Below are 18,970 nucleotides of genomic sequence, written 5' to 3'. Positions count from 1 at the left end.
AAAATGAAGGGGGATTGACAGAGACCAGGTGTGCTGAAGATTCAGAAAGGAGCGGTTTCGGGTTACCATTGTGCTTCCGATCTGGAAGCACAATGGTAAGGGGGCCGCGATCGGCCGAACCTGCCGCGTCAGCAGGTAAATAAAACTGGCCCAGCTCGCCAGGGTGCTTAGCCTGGCGAGCTGCATGCCGAACGTTGCCGACCCCTGCTCTAGGAAATGGTTTCCCATTTGTTGATCACCAAGCAGATATAGGTGCCTCCCTTGTTGGCATCTCTCACTGGCTAGCTTAGGCAGCTCCTCATCTTGAGTGGATCTCAGTCTATGGTGCCTCTGTCTGCGCATTCGTTGTATAGTGAGCCTAGGTGTCTAACTCAGGGTTTGTGGATCGCAATGTTGTTCCTGTGATTTTCTAGGCAATAGAAGTTAGGCATACACAAAGCACCTCCATCTCAGCCACACTGCAGAAAGAAGGTGTTTAACTCAAAGAAAAGACTACAATAGATTAATAAACAATAAACTAGTCTCAGCCTTTACTGTAGTGGTGCTAGTATCCCACTATAATATTAAAACAAAAAAAGTACACAGGGTCTGATTTTTCATTTACATGAAAAACCTATTCAAACAGAAGTTAAAATGTATTTGATGGTGTCAGCTGTTTGTTCCAGTTTCATCCCAAAAGTTCTTTTGAAGTCTTAGAATTATATTTTCAGGGCTGCTTACACATACCCTCACGCTCCTGGCTTAGAACTGTAAGTGCTGCTTGAGTCCAGTGCTACAGAGCGGCAGATAAGGGAATGGGGAATGGCAAAGGTATGATTGATACTGTTGGGAACAAGGTTAATAGCATTTATAGAAATGGGGAGGTATTCAAGGAAGAAGGTAGTTTTCCTGAGTTATTGATTGAAATGAGGAAGAGCAAGGAAGAAAAGAGAGAAGAAAAATCTCATTAGGCTTAGTTATTTATATGTGCAAGTTCACAGAACACAATTTTGGTTCATAAAGGCACTAGAATTATGTGGATGGAGGTATAGTTCTGTATTACTTGGCTAATTAAAAGCCCAGTCCTCTTCTAATGTGTCTATATAATTTTACACAAAAAATTATGTGAAAAGAGTGTTACAGTTGCAAAGTCAAGCAGTAAAAGTTAGAAAATGTCAGACTTAAGGTTCCCTATGCAACCTTAATTTCATCCCTTGTGCATATGAATTACGATACTGTCTTTATTTACATGATGACACACCATTTTTTCCACCCAGTCTCTTCCTGCACCCCCATCCCCGCAAGGTTTCTCAACCAATTTCAGCTCTGTCTGCCTCCCCCACCTCTCTCCCTGACTACCAATCCCCCATTCCCTTCTCCTTGTCCCATTCCACTCACTACACACACCCATCGCACAGTCCAGCTCATGTCACCTCTGGATTAAAATCAAGGCTGTTTCTTTGCTTCTATACTGTTGGGCCCCGTAGGTAGGGCATTGCAAGTACAGCGAATTTATCTGCAGAACTCTGACAAGTCTCTACTGAGTATATAATTCACAGACTTGTAGCTTTGGGATTGCAAACGCCACATTCCTGACATCAGAACTCCTTGCCACATTTCAAGTCCCCCCCTACATAGGGTGGATGTGCTACAGCTTGTTAATAAAAGGGCTGTACACTTTTTTTAGCATGAGTAAAACAGTATATTTTTGCCCTAACATCATTTTTGAAAATGGCTGAATGGTTTTAGCTGGAATTAAAAATACATACATTTATTAGCCCAAGGCAGACACCCAGTATGGAAAATTTCAGCCCAAATGATTAAAAACTGGTAATTGTTATAAGCAACTGAAAAGAGTTTTATAACTTTAACTTTTCAAACCTGGTTAGTTTGTACATATGTTCTTGATCAGTTACAACCTATACCAAAACTTACCTTGTTTCCTGTAAACGTGGCTCATCAGCTTCTCATGAGCCAGCATAATATTCTGCAGTGGAGGTGCTTTCTCTGTAACACAATAGGTGACTAATCTTGCTGCTGCTTGTCAGATGTGGTGTCTCTTTATTTGTGGCAGAGCTGTTACTTCCACATCATTTACCACTGAGATGTCCATGTTAGCTGGAATGAATGTTTCCTCTGTAGCTAAAAGGGGGAGAAAGCCATGTCTCAGGCCTGGTCTACACTAGTCAGTTATTTCAGAATTAGCCGAGTTAATTAAAAAAAAAAGATTCCATCCACACGACCAAATTTTTTTCAGATTTGAAGGGCTCTTTAATCTGATTTCCTTACTCCACCTCGGCAAGTGGAGTAGAGCTTAAATCAAGATTGCAATCCCGGGTTAAAGGTATTGGGGATGCAATTCGACATTATTGGCCTCCGGGAGCTATCCCAGAATGCTCCCTTGTGACCACTCTGGACAACACTCTCAACTCTGATGCACTAGGCAGGTGGTCAGGAAAAGCCCCGGGAACTTTTGAATTTCATTTCCTGTTTGGTCACCATCAGCACAGTCCACCATCACAAGAGAGCATGCAGTCCCAGATTCGCAGACAAGCTCCAGCATGGTCCGAACGGGAGGTACTGGATCTCATCGCATGTTGGGGAGACTAATCTGTTATGGCAGAACTAAGTTCCAAAAAAAGGAATGCAAATACGTATGCTAAAGTCTCCAGGGCCATGACGGAAAGAGGCTACTCCGGGGACACAGAGCAGTGTCGTACAAAAATCACGGAGCTCAGGCAATCGTACCAAAAAGCCAGGGAGGTGAACGGGTGCTCTTGGTCACAGCCCTATACATTCCGCTTCTAACGTGAACTGCATGCAATTATGGGGGGTGACGCCACCACTACCCCACCACTGTCTGTGGACACCTGCAAGGGGGGAGTTGCAAGGAGGAAGAGTCATTGGAGGATGAAGAGGAGGAGGAGGACAGTGCACAGGTGGCAAGTGGGGAATCCGTTTTCCCCCCTAGCCAGGAACTATTCTTAACGCTAGAGCCAATAGCCTCCCCCCACTCCCAAAGTGGGCTCCCAGACCCTGGAGAAGGTACTTCTGGTGAGTGAGAGCCTGATCGGACCCACGCGGGGTGGGGTGGGGGGAAACCCAGCGGTGCTGGGCTGTTTGCGTTTAGTTTAAAGGGCTCATCCCTGCTCAGAGCCTCATCGGAGCCACGCAGTGGGTGCGGGGGGAGGGGGAGGGAGGAGTGTTCTGTGAAGCGATCATCCCAGAGAGCCCGCAGGCCCTCCTTTTATATGGCAAGCCCACCAGGCATTGCTTGCTATGGGAAAGGGAGCCCAGCAGTTTGAAAGCATTGAAATGAATGTAGAAGAAGCAGAACCCCACATGACCCTAGGTTGCTTGCAAGCTGAATTCTGTTGCCCGGCCGTGTGTGATGGCTTACTCACACCAAAGTGACACTTCAGTATAAGAGGCAAAATGCTAACTTGTGCAGAAAGAACATGTGCTGTGTACTATGAATTGCCCGTTTCACAGAGGAGTGTCCCCTTTGTTCTCTGAAATGTATTTTTTAAAATACTACCCTCCCTTTTTCTCCTGCCACAGGTGCAAATATTTCAACGCAGCCCCTATCTACTCCGTCCCAGAAGCTGGTCCAGATTAGAAGGTGGAAAAAACGAACTCGGAACGACATATTTGCCGAGCTCATGCAGGCCTCCCGTACTGATAGGGCCCAGCTGAATGCATGGAGGCAAACAATTGCTGATTCCTGTAAAGCATTACAGGAACACAAAGAGAGGAGGGCGATGAGAGCAGGCAGGACGCTATGGTCAAGCTCATGGGGCAGCAAACTGACATGCTGTGCTGTATGGTGGATCTAATGCGGGAAAGGCAGCAAAACCACAGATTGCCGCTGCAGCCCCTGTATAACCATCCTCCCTCCTCCCCAAGTTCCATAGCCTCCTCACCCAGATGCCCAAGAATACGGGGGGGGGAGGAGGCGAGGCTACGGGGACCCACATACTCAACCCCAGAGGATCGCCCAAGCAGCAGAAAGCTAGCATATGCGAACTTTTGATTTGGTTTCTGGACTTGTCCTTCCCTCCTCCTCCACCCCCCCAACCCAATAGCCCCCCTGCTCTACCTTCTGATTTGTTTCAATGTGTTGTGCGACAAATAATAACCTTTTTTAAACAATTTTGACTTTATTTCCTTTCATATATATAGGGGGCGGGTAACATCAAGAGAAACAAACACAACTGTCACACCGTACCCTGGCCAGTCATGAAACTGGCTTTCAAAGCTTTTCTGATGTGCAGTGTGCCCTGCTGCGCTCTCCTAATCGCCCTGTTGTCTGGCTGTGCGAAATTGGCCACCAGGTGAGTTGCCTCAACCTCCCTCCCTGCCATAAATGTCTCCCCTTTACTCTCACAGATACTGTGGAGCACACAACAAGCAGCAATTACAATTGGAATATTGGTTGTGCTGAGATCTGAGTCAGTAAACTGCGCCAGCGCGCTTTCAAACATCCAAAGGCACATGCTACCACCATTCTGCACTTGCTCAGCCTATAGCTGAACTGCTCCTTACTACTGTCTAGGGTGCCTGTGTACAGCTTCATGAGCCATGGCATTAAGGGGTAGGCTGGGTCCCTGAGGATAACAATAGGCATTTCAACATCCCCAACAGTAATTTTCTGGTCTGGGAAGTAAGTTCCTTCCTGCAGCTGTTCAAACAGACCAGAGTTCCACAGTTCACGATGGCCAAAAAACGGCGGGAAATTGTTGCCTTCTATAGCTTCCACGGGAGCCCAGGACCGACAACGTGGAAAAATTAGCTAGCGATGCAAGAGCGGGAGAGCAGAAGCTGTGCTGCTTGGTTCATGGCAGCCAAAAAAAGGCGGGAAATGGTTAGATAAAAGAGTAGATAGAAAGTCGAGAGGACATTCAAGGTGGATTCATAGTACCAGGAGACAGGCGTTGCACTGTACTGCACCGTTTGCTGGCAGTATGCCATCTGCCGTAGCTTTCACGGAGGGAGGAGTGAGTGACGACACATACCCAGAAACAGCCCCGCGAATGTTTTTGCCCCATCATGCACCGGGAGCTTAACCCAGAATTCCAATGGGCGGCGGGGACTGTGGGATAGCTTCCCACAGTGCACCGCGCCGACATTCGATGCTAGCCTCGGTACTGTGGATGCACTCCGCTGAATTCACGCGCTTTAGTGGGGGGATACAACACCGAATGTATAAAATCGCTTCCAAAAATTTAAGTAGAATAAGTTCGAATTAATTTAGTACTGTCGACGTACCCGCAGTGTTGCTACAGAAAATCTAAGGTTCCCACCTCTTTTAAGCATCAGCAGAGCTGAAGGAGAATCATGCCAGAAACAAACGAAGACCCTGACTGCTGTTCATTCATTGGGGATTTAAAAAAAACAAGCATAGCAATCTGCACACAGTGGTCAGACTGATGTCCCACAAGGCTAACATGACAAAACCCACAAAGTTATGTCTACACTGGAGAAAAAAAAAACCCACTCAAACACGGCATGCAGCTTCAGAGTCCAGGTCAGCTGACTCGGGCTTGTGCTACAGGGCTAAAAACAGCAGTGTAGATGTTCCCGCACAGGCTGGAGAGGAACATCTAGACTGTTGTTTTTAGCCCTGTATGAACATGAGCCCTGTGAGCCTGAGTCAATTAACTTGGCCTGTGAGGGTATGTCTACACAACAATGTAAGTACGAGTTTGAGCCCAGGCTCAAGGTTAACTCCCTTGCATACACACACCAATTGTGCTAACCTAGGGTCCCAGGACCCTGCAGGGCTGAAGGGTCCGAGCCTGTGTTAAGCTGGGACCTAGGGTCTGAGCCCTGTTGTTTTCCTGTGTGCACATGGTCCCAACTTGACTTGGGTCCCAGAAGCGCAGTGGATGTATCAGAGTTCCCGGTGGCAGAGAAGCAGCAGGGCTAGAATGTTGACACTGGGGATGGGGGGGGGAGGGGTTTGCAATTTCCAGATTACCTCTGAGGGAAAAATGTGAGCTGTTACTGAAAATACTCACCTGTAAGAGAAAAACCTTCTTGTTATTATGAAACACACTGCACTACTTGTTTGCAATGCAGCAAACATAACAAGTCATCGGAGTATATTTGAACTGAATTACGCTGGAGACTATAGACAAGATTTTCCGAAGTGGCTAGTGATTCTAGGAGCCCAACGTGAGATATGTTAAAGGAGCCTGATTTTCTGAAAATGCTGAGCACCCAAGCTCTGAAAGGTTAGACCCCTTTAAAATATCTTAACTTGGACACCCAAAAATCACAAGTAACGTTAACATCTTGGCCTATAACTTTGCTCTACAAACGGTTAAATTCAAACAGAGGTGACATATACAGATCTTGCAGTTATTGCCTCCTTTCTCAGTCAGAAATTTTAGACTGCCAGTAGGATAGTAGGGGTCCCCACATACATACTAGGAGCTCAGTCTGAGGGTTTTGTTATTTTAGTCAACAACAGGTAGAGCCAGAGAAGGAGTTCTGCAAATTCCTCCTGACCCCAGTTCAGATCATAATTAAAACCAAGCAATTCTGGCTTGTTTGATCCTGTATGCTTTGTGCTCCCTCCTTGCTGGTGCCCTGTTCTGCTACTCCTTTTGAGTGACTTCAGGTGAAATAAAAAAATTTCACTGAAAGGTAGCTTCAGAACCTTTGGTCCTGTGACAATCACTACATTTGACTCATATTCACTAATTTACCTCTGGGTGTTTCCTCTGAATTCAAAAGGTTTATTTATAATTGGCTTTTTCATCTCTGATCTGTAAATAACTGATGATTTACTTAAAAAAAACAAAAACTTACAACTTACAGGCTTCCAGTGCCTGGGGTAGCTAACCATGCTAGAGCTTCCAGCAACCCTGTCATGGAGCCAGAAGCCTGAAAGCCTGTCTCTCACTCAGTCTTGTCTCCCAACCCCATAGCAGAGAGCCTAGAAACTCTGAGAACCCTGACTCATGCTGGATCCCTGCTGTGGAGTCGTGAACCTGGAAGTCCTAAGATAAGCTCCTGAGTCCCACGGTCTACAGCTCTGGGAACAGCCCCATCATGCAGACTATCCCAGACCAGGGATCCAAGGGCTTCCAGACTCCTGGGCCAGTTGACTATCTGGGTTACCCTGATGGCAGAGCTTCCCAGGAACCGCAGACCCTAGGACTTCCTGGCAGCTGCTGACTGAAATTATCATTCTGTGGGTATGTCTACAACACAATTAAAAATCTGTGGCTTACCCACAAGCAGCTGATTCGGGCTCCCAGGGCTTGGGCTAAGAGACTGTATAATTGCGGTGTGGATATTTGAGCTTGGGCTGGAGACCAGGCTCTAGGACCCTGCAAGATGGGAGGGTCTCAGAGCTCAGTCTGAAGACTGAGCCTGAACACCTATACCTCAATTAAACTGGCCCTTAGCCCCAACCCCACAAGCCCAAGTCAGCTGGCCCAAGCCATCCAAGGGTGTCTATTTGCAGTGTAAACATGCCCTGTGTTTCCAAAATGATTGTTTTTTTCAGGATTTCCAGTTTGCAGGAAATTTTTTAAAAATTGGTTTCAAATTTTCAGAATAGCAAAACTTGCCACAAACTGGCAATTCCAAGTTTCATTTGGCATTAGTTCTGAGCCAGGTCATAAGTTTTAAAATGTCTAGTCTATGAGCTCCTTAATCATTCGTGTGTGTTTCACATCATAGTTGATAATACACAATTGTAATTCTTCTGTAAATTCCACTCTCTAGATAATGTTGGTGAGTCTGCTAGTTAGATATAGGAAGTCCAGATTCTGATTTCTGTAAAGCCACATTTACTTCCTAAATTTGAATGGACTCCCTCTGGCTTTAACCTGTACAACAGGCATCAGAATCTGACCCAACAAGATACAAAAGTAGCAATTTCCTGCAGGTAAACATGAGAAACACAGAGCCTATTCTAATTAGGTCTCCCCAAGTGTATCTTACTCCTGTTCCTGGAGAATGCCATGTTCAGTACATGTCATACTGTGAAGCATATCACCCCCTTTGAATACCTCCACTGGTTCCCCCTTCTATATCAAATCAAACATATGCTACTTGTACTTATTTTCAATGCCTGTCTCTGTCAATCCCCACCCTATATATCATCTCTTATTTGCTGTCAAGCTATCAACTCTAGCCTCTAATTGGCTCATAATGCCATTTTCCATCACCCATGTGTAAAGTTTTCAACTTTGTGCATTCTCCCATGTTGCCCCTCACGGTTGGAGGTGCTCTCTGTAAACATGTGCAAAGCTACTTCATAATCCACATTTAAATCTCTTGTCAAAACTCTGCTTTTCTGTGCTCCCCTGCTGGTATCCATCTGTTGTTTCATGTCTTATACTTAGATTGCAAGCTCTTTGGAATATGAACTGTCTTTTTGGTCAGGGTCTAGCACAATGGGGGTCCCAGTCCATGACTGGCGTTCCTAGGCACTGTGGGAATAAAAACAACAATACAGTGTAAGGAGGTAGTCATAATGCTGAGTAGTTAGGACATTGGACTAGGAAATAGATAGTAAAGAAGATGCATAGGCTGAGAATGTTGAAAGAATAGACACTTCACCTCTGTAATGGTATTTTAAGAAGAAAAAGGTTTGATAATTCAAAAGGAGGATGAGAACTTTATCATACTGAGAAGAGGACTGAAAAGTCAACCAACCTCTATAATTAGGATCTTGGCACTCTTGTAATAGTATTCTAATAAAATGCACAATCAGCTGAATACAAAAGCTAGGGTTGCACTCAGTAGAACATCGCAGAACGTAAAGACACTAACAAAATAATGGTCATACATTGAACATGTTTTCATATGTTCACAGTTCCATCTGAAAACTAGGTTCTGGCTTCTGAAAAAGGCTCCTGTAGCATAACCTCAGGCTACCCCAGGTTTATTGTCCGGATGTTGACATCATAATATTAAATGTGAATACTACCTTATCTTATGTAACTTTTTTTCTAAAAACTCCTTTGGTGACGGAGTACATTCAGAATTACTATTCAAGACTAAACAATCTGATAAATTTGAACTATAGATTCTGTAATACACAATGTATAATCTAAAAGATTGAGCTCTCTGTCACAGAATGTACATGGTTTCTTGTGTTTTTGTGGAGAAAGCTTACAGTACAATGTTTGGATAGCTGTATTTGTGTTGTGTGTAGACAAGTAACTTTTTAAATGTGTGCTTCAAGTTCATAGTGAAAGGTACTGTGAGAAAATTTACATGAGGGTGGTGGGGAAGAAAAAGGGGAAGAATGTCAGTTACTGCACAGGGTGAGTAACCTCCTCTTCTTCTTTGAGAGATGTCCCTGTGGGTGCTCCACTCCAGGTGACTTAAAAGCAGTGTGTCTCAAGGAGGTAGGGACTTCGGATCTGATAGGAATGCAGTAGATAGTACAGCTCTACCCACACGTGTATCAGAGAGAGGGCCTTGCGTCAGGGCATAGTGTTTAACAATCTGTGTTCAGAGGACCAAGTGGCTGCTTTACAGATGTCAGCCAGGGGAACTTTGCGTAAGAAAGCCTCTAACAGAGGCAGTTAGAGATCTAGTGGAGTGAGTTCTGATGCCGGCTGGGGGTGTAACCTTCTTCATCTGATAGCAATTGGATGCACTGAGAAATCCAGTTTGAAAGTCTCTGTGTAGAAATAGGAGTCCCTTTGGAATGGTCCGCGATGGAGACAAAAAGTCTAGAAGAATTTCTAAAAGGTTTGGTTCTATCCAAATAGAAGGACAAGGCCCTGCATACATCTAATGTATGCATTGTGGCTTCGAACGAGTTTGCATGTGGTTTCGGAAAGAAGGTTGGTAGGTGTATCAGCTCATTAATGTGGAATGAGGAATGCACCTTTGGAAGAAATTTGGGGTGTAATCTAAAGGTAACCTTGTTCTTGAAAAATAGCGTATATGGTGTGTCTGCCATAAGAGCTGCTATTTCTCCTGCCCGTCTGCCAGAGGTAATTGCCACTAAAAATGCTGTTTTCATCGAAAGGTGTAAAAGGGAGCAAGTGGCTAGGGGCTCAAATGGTTGTTGAATTAGGCAGGATATTACTAAATGAAGATCCCACGGAGTGGTAGGCGGTTTAATGTCTCGGTATAGGGCTTGGAGTCCCTTGAGGAAACGCTTGGTGATTGGATGAGCAAAAACAGAGGTATCATCAATTTTGTCATGAAAGGTTGTAATAGTAGCTAAATGTACTCTGATGGAGCTGAAAGAAAGGCCGGATTGCTTAAGGTCCAATAGGTAGTCAAGTATGAGTGGGAGAGATACTAACATGGGATAAAGTTGTTTAGCTGAACACCAATGTGTGAATCATTTCCACTTTCTTAGATAGGTGGTGCGAGTAGATTGTGTTCTGCTGTGTAGGAGCACTCTTTGAACTTGTTCAGAGCAATCTAGTTCATTTTGGGAGAACCATGTAGGAACCAGGCTTTGAGGTGAAGCATGGATAGGTTGGGGTGGAGAAATCGGCTGTGTTGCTATGACAGGAAGTTCGGGATGAGGGGCAACGAAATTGGTGGTTGAATCAACATTCTGGTGAGGAATGGAAACCACGGTTGTCTGGGCCACGACGGGGCAATCAGGATCACCGTGCATGGTCTGTTCGTATTTTTATCAGGACCCTGTTGAGAACCGGTATTGGGGGAAAAACATAGAGTAAGTTCTGGTGCCATGGGATCATGAATGCGTCTCCCAGGGAATGTTTGCCCAGTCCCGCTCTGGAGCAAAAGTTGGGACATTTCGTGTTTTTCGCAGTTGCAAAAAGATCTATGGTTGGGTGACCCCAAATACGGAATATGTTGTGAATGGTTCTCTCGTCTATCTCCCATTCATGATCCCAGGGAAAGTGTCTGCTTTGTTCGTCCGCTGTGGTGTTCATCACTCCGGGAAGATAGGCAGCTGATATCCGGATGTTGTTTGCAAGGCACCAATTCCAGAGCTTCATAGCCTCTGTGCAAAGCGACTGGAAGCGAGCTCCTCCCTACCTGTTTACATAGAACATGCAGGCAATGTTGTCTGTCATTATGCGTACATGTTGACTCCTGATTAGTGGGAGGAAGTGATGGCATGCATTGCGTATGGCTCGAAGTTCTAGGACATTTATGTGCAGGGAGGTTTCGGTTGAAGACCATAGCCCCTGGACTGTGTGGTGAGACATGTGTGCACCCCATCCTGTCAGGGATGCATTGGTAGTCAGTGTGAGGGATGGAGCCTCCTGGAGAAAGGGGACTCCAGAACAGAGGTTGAACTGTCCACCACAGTAGAGAATCTTTGACTCTGGACGGTATGGAGAGAGGCTTGTTTAGAGAGTTCACATTCGGTCTGTAAACCGTGCCCAACCACGCTTGGAAGCACCTCATGTAGAGTCGTGCATTTTGGACCACGAAAGTGCACGAGGTCATGTGACCTAGTAGTTGTAGACAGTCTTGGAGAGTGACCTGGGGACTGTTGCGAAGTTTTGTGGCCAGTAGGCTTATGGAATTGAAGCGGTCGGGTGGGAGAGATGCCAACCCCGTCCGGGAGTCGAGGTCTGCTCCTATGAACTCCAGGTGCTGGGTGGGGTGTAATGTGGATTTGTTTTTGTTTATTTGTAGGCCTAGAGATAGGAAACAATCGATGGTAAGCCGCGTGAATCGGAGAGCTTCGTTGAATGTTGAGGCTTTGAGGAGGCAATCGTCGAGGTAAGGAAATATTATGACCCCTTGTTTCGTGAGGAAGGCAGTGACTATGGCTAGGAGCTTGGAAAAAACACAGGGGCCGTGGACAGTCCAAAGGGTAGAACCCTGTATTGAAAATGTGTTGAGCCAAGGGTAAAACGAAGGAAGCGTCTGTGGGCCGAGTGTATAGTCACATGAAAATAGGCATCCTGTAGGTCGAGGACTGAAAACCAATCGCCCTGCTCCAGTGCTGGGATTATGGTGGTGAGAGTAACCATCTTGAACTTTTGCTTTTTGACAAATTTGTTGAGCCGCCTAAGGTCGAGGATCAGTTGCCATCCCCCAGTTTTCTTTTCTGTTAAGAAATAATGGGAGTAAAAACCCTTCCCTTTGTGTCGTTCGGGCACAATTTCTATTGCTTCCAGTTGAAGGAGATGTTGCACTTCTCGGAGGAGCAGTTGTCCCTAAAGAGGGACGGGGAGGGTGGGTGGGTGGGAGGCAGGCAAGGAGAGGAAGGGGAAGGAGTAGCCAATTGTAACAACCTCTATAACCCACTTGTCAGTGGTAATGTTCTGCCATTGATGGGAAAATGGTCGAAGGCGGTGTCCAAAAATAGGTGTACTTGCTGAAGTGGGAACATTGTTTTCTAAACCCTCGACCAAGGCTTCAAATCTGCTTATTATTGGGACGACGACGCTGGAATCTCAGTCTCTGGCATTGCTGCTGCTGTTGTTGTTCCTTTGATCTATGGAAGTGTTGTGTATATGCGGGGTAGCATGGATGGTGATAAGGTTGATATCTATATTTTCGCCTTCTGGTCGTAGGGGATTGGATTCCTAAGGACCGGAGGGTTGCCCTTGAGTCCTTCATTGAATGAAGTACGTCGTTCGTGGTGGAAGCAAAGAGTTTGTCACCGTCAAAGGGAAGATCTTCAATGGTACTCTGGACCTCTCGAGGAAAGAAAGAGGAGAAGAACCATGAACCTCGGCACGTGACCATTGCTGTGGCGGTCGATCTTGCTGCAGTATTGGCTACATCGAGGGCCGCTTGAAGAGCGGTACGTGATATGATTTGACCCTCGGACACCAGAGCTGTGAATTGTTGTTTCTTCTGTTCTGGAATGTCATCAATAAAGTCCATGAATTTATTATAGTTTCTGTGGTCATATTTTGCAAGAACTGCGGTATAATTAGCAATACGAAATAGTAGCATTGAGGATACATCACTTTACGAACGACGTTTACGTTCCTTGTTGGTCAGAGTGGAGTGGGAATACTGTTGTTTGGTCCTTTGGTTCGCTGTGTCTACTACCAACGAGTTTGGCGCTGGATGGGTAAAAAGGAATTCAGAGTCCTTAGAAGGGATGAAGTACTTGGGGTCAGCTTTTTTACAGGTAGGAAGGCTTGTAGCTGGAGTCTGCCAGATGGAATTAGCAGGTTCTAAAAGGGTGACATTGATTGGTAATGCAATCCTAGAGGAAGAAGAGGGCTGTAGGATGTCCGTTAACTCATGCTGTTGTTCAGGGACTTCCTCCAAGTTAATTCTCAAGTCACTCGCAACTCTTTTAAAAAGGCTTTGGAATTTTGAGAAATCATCCGACGATGTTGGAGGAGGGGGAAGTAAGGCTTCTTCAGGCATTGCCTCCGGCTCTACTGGAATAGGAGCAGGATTTGATTGATCCTGCAAGTATGACAGTGCTGCCTGGGGTCTTGTGTCATTGGCAGGTTCGTCAGGTGGTGGTGCTAGGCAGGTGTTGTGCCTGGTTGAGGTGGAATAGCGCGTGTGTTCTCGAGGGTACGATGCCCTTGGGGCCCAATATTGCCAGATGGTGGGTGGGCACTCCCCAGGGGGCAGGATCCCGAGAATAGGATGTGGTAATTTTTCTATGACCTCTGTTGACTGGGGTCTGGGGATGGGAGTCTTGATACGGTGAAAAATCCCCCTGTGGTCCAGCTTCCTCCTCACTGGAGGAAGGCTGTTCAGACCCTGACTCAGCCATTGGAGAGAAGCAGTCATTCAGCAGGGGTGACTGCAGGATGGGTGACACAAACAGATCTCTTGCCTGAGTAAATTGCTGTGCTGAGGCTCCTGTATGAGGTGAAGGCTGTGCAGGAGGAAGTTGCTGTGAGGAAAAATTCCTCTGCACCGGTGTTTTGAGCCTGGGCTCACTGCCAATCAGCCCAGCAGGTGTCAGTGTCGTGGCCGGTGCTGGGAGAGCAATATCAGCCTGCAGGGGGTCAGGCAGGTTGTGGAATGTTGCGGTGCCGAACGGTGCCATAAGAGAGGCAGGCAGCTGGAAGCCTGAAGCCTCAGCACCGGAGCTTCGCGTCGCCGCCGCAGCCTCAGACGGGTTTCGCGTGGTGCCGGAGGAGCCCGGCTCGTCAAATGTGCTCAAGCGGGGGAGCACAGGCAGGGAAGCTGTAGACCTGCCTGGAGAAATCTTATGTCGCCTGGCTTTCTCTGGTGACAAAAGTTGCCCTTTTTTTCAGTTTTTTTGTGCTTCTTTGAGGTGGGGAGGGGGGGCTGTGGCAGGCAACGGAGCCGGAATCAGCACCTGGGTCTGAAGCTGACCCTAGGGATTTCTGAAGGAGGAGCAGTTTCAGTCTAAGCTCCCTGTCCTTCTGTGCCCTGGAGCTAAGTTTATGGCAGTGGGCACATCTTTGGGGGATGTGGGTCTCCCCCAAACATTTTATACATTGTGAGTGTCCATCTGATAGAGGGATAGGTTCCTTGCAGGTAGAGCAGCGCTTAAAGCCCGTGGAGCCAGGCATGTCCGAAGTGGCTGCGGCTGACAGGAACGAATTTTTTTTTTTTTAAAGAGATAGAAATGGTAACTAACTATAACTAACAACGAACTAGCAACAAACTAACTAGAAGGGCAATTGTAACCAGAGGAAATAATTTCTTAACAAGTCTGCTGAGCTCCGGGGACGGTAGAGAAGGAACTGAGGAGACCTGCCGCACATGCGTACTATTAAGGTACACTCAGAGCGGGGGGCAGGTTCTGCGCATGCGTGGCCGATACGAGTACTGCTACAAAAATCTCCGAGCAAAGGCGCAGGGACGCACCAACACCTGGAGTGGAGCACCCACAGGGACATCTCTCTAAGAAGAACCTCTGTGCCTCTTCATGCTTGCCTTATGAGGCGATTACAGGGCTCCCTCATCCAGTTCCACAGGATGATGCTAAGGCCCATCAGGAGCTACTAAAGACGGTTGCCTCGAACTTGGGTCTTCATCCTGAGGAGCTGGAGGAACCCTCGGATTCCCTATTTGATGTCCCCACCTTGATGGCCCCAGCCAGGGTGGCATTGCCCTTGCATGAGGGGGTTGCAAAGATCACAAAGTCCTTGTGGCATATGCCCTCGTCGCTGCCCCCTATCTCCAAAAGGACAGAATGCAAGTATTATATGCCTGCTAAAGGTTTTGAATATCTTTACATGCACTCTGGCCCAAGATCCCTGGTGGTCTCGGCCGTTAATGAATGGGAAAGATGGGGCCAACCAGGAGCGACCCCTTAAAAACAAAGACTCAACGGCTCAATTTGTTTGGAAGAAAGATTTATTCGTCCTTGAGCCTCCAGCTGCGAGTGGCCAACCCCCAGGCCCTGCATGGCTGCTACGACTTTAATATGTGGCAGTCCATGGCCAAATTCGAGGATTTGATGCCTGAGGACCCCAAAAAAGAGTTCTGTGTGATCCTCGAGGGGGGAAAGGTGGTAGAGTGGCCCACCAGGCGGCCTTAGATGTGGTGGACTTGGCAGCCTGAATTATGGCCTTGGCCATCTCAATGAGGAGGGCGTCCTGGCTGCACTCGGCGAGTCTGTTGACAGAGGTCCAACAATTGATTGATAGCCAGGCTCTGATTTCCGTTTGATAGCCAGGCTCTGTTTGCTGAACAAACAGACATGAAATTACACGGGCTAAAGGACTCCTGGGTGACGCTAAGAACCCTGGGCCTCTACGGCCCAGCCAGAAAGTGCATCAAGACGCAACAGCTCCAGGGCTCTGGGAGCCAACCCAGATAGGAACCTGCCTGTTAAAAGGGCAGGGGCTACAGATGCCGGCAGGGTCACCCACCAGCATCCTCTGACCAGTCAAGCTCCACCTGCCACCAACAGGGTGGCAAGTGGGCATTTTGAGGGTGCGCCCGAGGGTAACCTATCAGCCTGTATTCTGGATCCTGCTTCCCTGCATTTCTCCAACTGCCTGTCTCCTTTCCTCCCCACTTGGGCCGCTATAACTTCAGACTGTTGGGTCCTCGATACCATGGCGCAGGTTTATACCCTCCAGTTTCTTTCTCTCCTACCCTCCTTCCCTGTTCCTCTTCAGGGATCCTTCTCACGAGAACCTGCTCACGCAGGAGGTAAAGGGCCTTCTGCAAGTGGGGGCTGTGGAGGAAGTCCCTCAAGAGTACAGGGACTAGGGGTTTTACTCCTGGTATTTTCTAATCCCCAAAGTCAAACGGGGTCTGAGACCCATCCTAGACCTGTGAGACCTCAACGAATCTCTCAAGAAGTTGAAGTTCTGCATGGTCTCCCTGGCCTCCATCATTCCCTCCCTGGATCCCTCTCACATGACATGAGACTGGATCCATGAGACTGGTACGCTGCCCTTGATTTGAAAGATGTGCACTTCCATGTATCGATATTCCAAGGACACAGGCAATTCCTGCGCTTCAGGGTGGGTCCCACTCACTACCAATTCGTGGTGCTCCTGTTCAGTCTGGGTACAACCCCAAGAGTGTTTACCAAATGCATGGCAGTGGTGGCGGCTTACCTCAGGCATTGGAGTATCCAGGTTTACCTGTACCTCGACAACTGGCTCATCAAGGGCTGCTCCAGGTATGAAGTCCAGCGTGATGTCTCAATGCTGCAGGTCACATGCCGTGCCCTGGGCCTGTTGATAAACGAGGAGAATTCAACATTTGTCCCGGTACAAAGGGTAGCATTCATTGGAGCGGTCCTCGACTCCACCTGTGCCAGAGAATTTCTGTCCGAGGACGGGTTCAAGACAATGGTGAGTCTCATTGTCAGCGTCTCTGCATATCTCCTCAACACAGCCCAGGTCTGCCCCAGGTTGGGCCATATGGCAGCGTGTACTTATGTAGTCCACCATGTGAGGCTCAGACTGCGACCCCCGCAAACAGTGGCTGATAATAGTCTACACCCAATCCAGAGACCATCTGGACCAGGTTGATACGATTCCACCGAAGGTACTCACTTCCCTGCAGTGGTGGATTGATACGAGGGCGGTCCTGGAAGGAGTTCCATTCAAGAGTCCACGACCCACAGTGTATCTGATATCAGATGCCTCCGATCTCAGCTGGGTAGCGCATCGTGGTACATTGCGGACTCAAGGAGCGTGGTCTCCAGAGGAGCTGATGTTGCACATAAACGTCAGGGAACTCAGGGCAGTTCGCCTAGCCTGCGGAGTCTTCCTGCTGCACCTTTCTGATCGAAGTGTATGGACACTCATGGGCAACATGGCCTTGATGTTCTACATCAAGAGGCAAGAGGAAACCTGTTCGTCAGCTCTCTGTCAGGAAGTGCTCCATTTATGGGACCTTTGCATCCAGCACAACATCCATCTCGAGGTGTCGCACCTCCCCGGCGTCCAGAATGCGCTGGTGGATCACCTCAGCAGATCCTTCTTCTTTCCCCACGAGTGGTCCCTACACCTGGAGGTCATCCAGGTACACTTCCAAAGGTGGGGAGATCCCCAAGTGGACGTGTTCGCCACCAGACAGAACAGGAAGTGCCAGCAATTCTCTCTCCAGGGCCTAGGCAGGAACTCTCTCTCCAATGCCTTTCTTCTGTCATGGGAAAGGGATCTGATATATGCATTCCCACCAATTCCATTGGTCAGCAGGATCCTAGCAAAGGTCAAAAGGGACAAGGCGAGAGTCATCATGATTGGCATGGCCTCGCCAGTAGTGGTTTGGCATGCTCATGGCCCTGGCCGGGGCTCCCCCATGGCTGCTGCCCAACCGTCTGGATCTCCTCTCGCAAGACCCTGGATGACTCTTACACCCGAACCTTCCCTCCCTTCCTCCACCTGACGGCTTGGTTGCTGAGTGGCTGAACCTGGGAGAAAGGGCCTACTCCAGCCAGGTACAGCAGGTTCTCTTGAAAAGCAGAAAACCCTCACCAGAGCAACTTACAAAGTGGAAGCGGTTCTCCTGCTGGGCGGAGGAGCATGGCATCTCCCCGACATGGTCGTCTGTGCAGTCCATCCTCGATTACCTGCTCCACCTTAAGGAGAAAGGCCTCACGCTTTCCTCCATCCAGGTGCACCATCCATATTGGCTTGGCACCAGCAGATCCAGGGCAAATTGGTGTTCTCACATGACATGTCCATCTGATTCCTGAAAGGATTAGAGTGGCTCTTCCCACAGGTCTGGGACCTGAATCTCATCCTCTCGAGGCCTGTGTTTGAGCCCCTGGCCTCCTGCTCCATTTCACACCTGTCATGTAAAGTAGCTTTCCTTGTAGCCATTACCTCGGTGAGACGGGTCTCTGAGATTAAAGCCCTCACCTTGGAGCCCCCTTATACAGTTTTCTACAAGGACAAGGTCCAGCTGCAACCTCACCCGGCGTTTCTGCCTAAGGTGGTGTCTCCCTTCCATGTTAACCAGGATATCTTTCTCCCAGTTCTCTGTCCAAAGGCACACTCAACTGCGCAGGAGAGGTTGCACACCTTGGATGTCCGGCACGCCCTAGCATTCTACCTGGAGTGCACCAAGGCCTCCTGCAAGTCGACCCAACTCTTTATTGCAACCACAGACAGGATGGAAGGCCTACAGAGGATCTCTAACGGGATCACTTTGAGTATCTGGACCTGTTATGAGTTGGCGCAGATCTAGCCACCACCCATAATAAAGGCACAAGTGTCCTCATGGCCTTCCTAGCGCATGTCCCATCCAGGACATCTGTAGGGCCACACGTGGTCGTTAGTACACACGTTCACGACGCATTACACCATCACCCAGTAGGCCAGGGATGATGCTGGATTTGGCAGAGCTGTATTTCAATTGACACATCCATGAACTCCTACTCCGCTTTCGGTGTTACTGCTTGGGAGTCACCTACGATGGAATGGACATGTGGGTTAACTTTATATAATTGTATCACAAATATATGACAGAACATATATGAGGCCCTGTCTTGCAAAGTGTTGAATGTCCTTCATATCCCACTGTAGTCAATGACAAAGTTTAAGAGGCACTTAAGATCTTGTGGCATTGAATCTATTGCTTGTGACGTGTAACACAATTGGTTTAGATATAATATAATGCAGTACTTGTTGCTTTAGAGTTA

At 47.8% G+C, this 18,970-nt stretch overlaps 1 long non-coding RNA gene across 2 annotated transcripts in view; it reads left to right on the top strand.

Moving 5' to 3' along the window:
* The window catches only part of LOC117883550, a 48,684-nt gene that overhangs the window by 7,493 nt on the left and 22,221 nt on the right, over window positions 1-18,970 (top strand). Inside the window, exon 3 of one of the 2 annotated variants that reach the window (XR_004647318.1) lies at window positions 3,541-3,604. The exons of the other annotated variant lie outside the window; for it this stretch is intronic. This is a non-coding gene — a long non-coding RNA (uncharacterized LOC117883550). Of the gene's footprint in view, window positions 1-3,540; window positions 3,605-18,970 lie in introns of those variants that run through there. 2 annotated transcript variants of the gene reach the window in all.

This window comes from Trachemys scripta, chromosome 10, assembly GCF_013100865.1.
Source record: "Trachemys scripta elegans isolate TJP31775 chromosome 10, CAS_Tse_1.0, whole genome shotgun sequence".
Taxonomy (NCBI): Eukaryota; Metazoa; Chordata; order Testudines; family Emydidae; genus Trachemys; species Trachemys scripta.
This window is presented reverse-complemented; position numbering and strand designations above follow the sequence as displayed.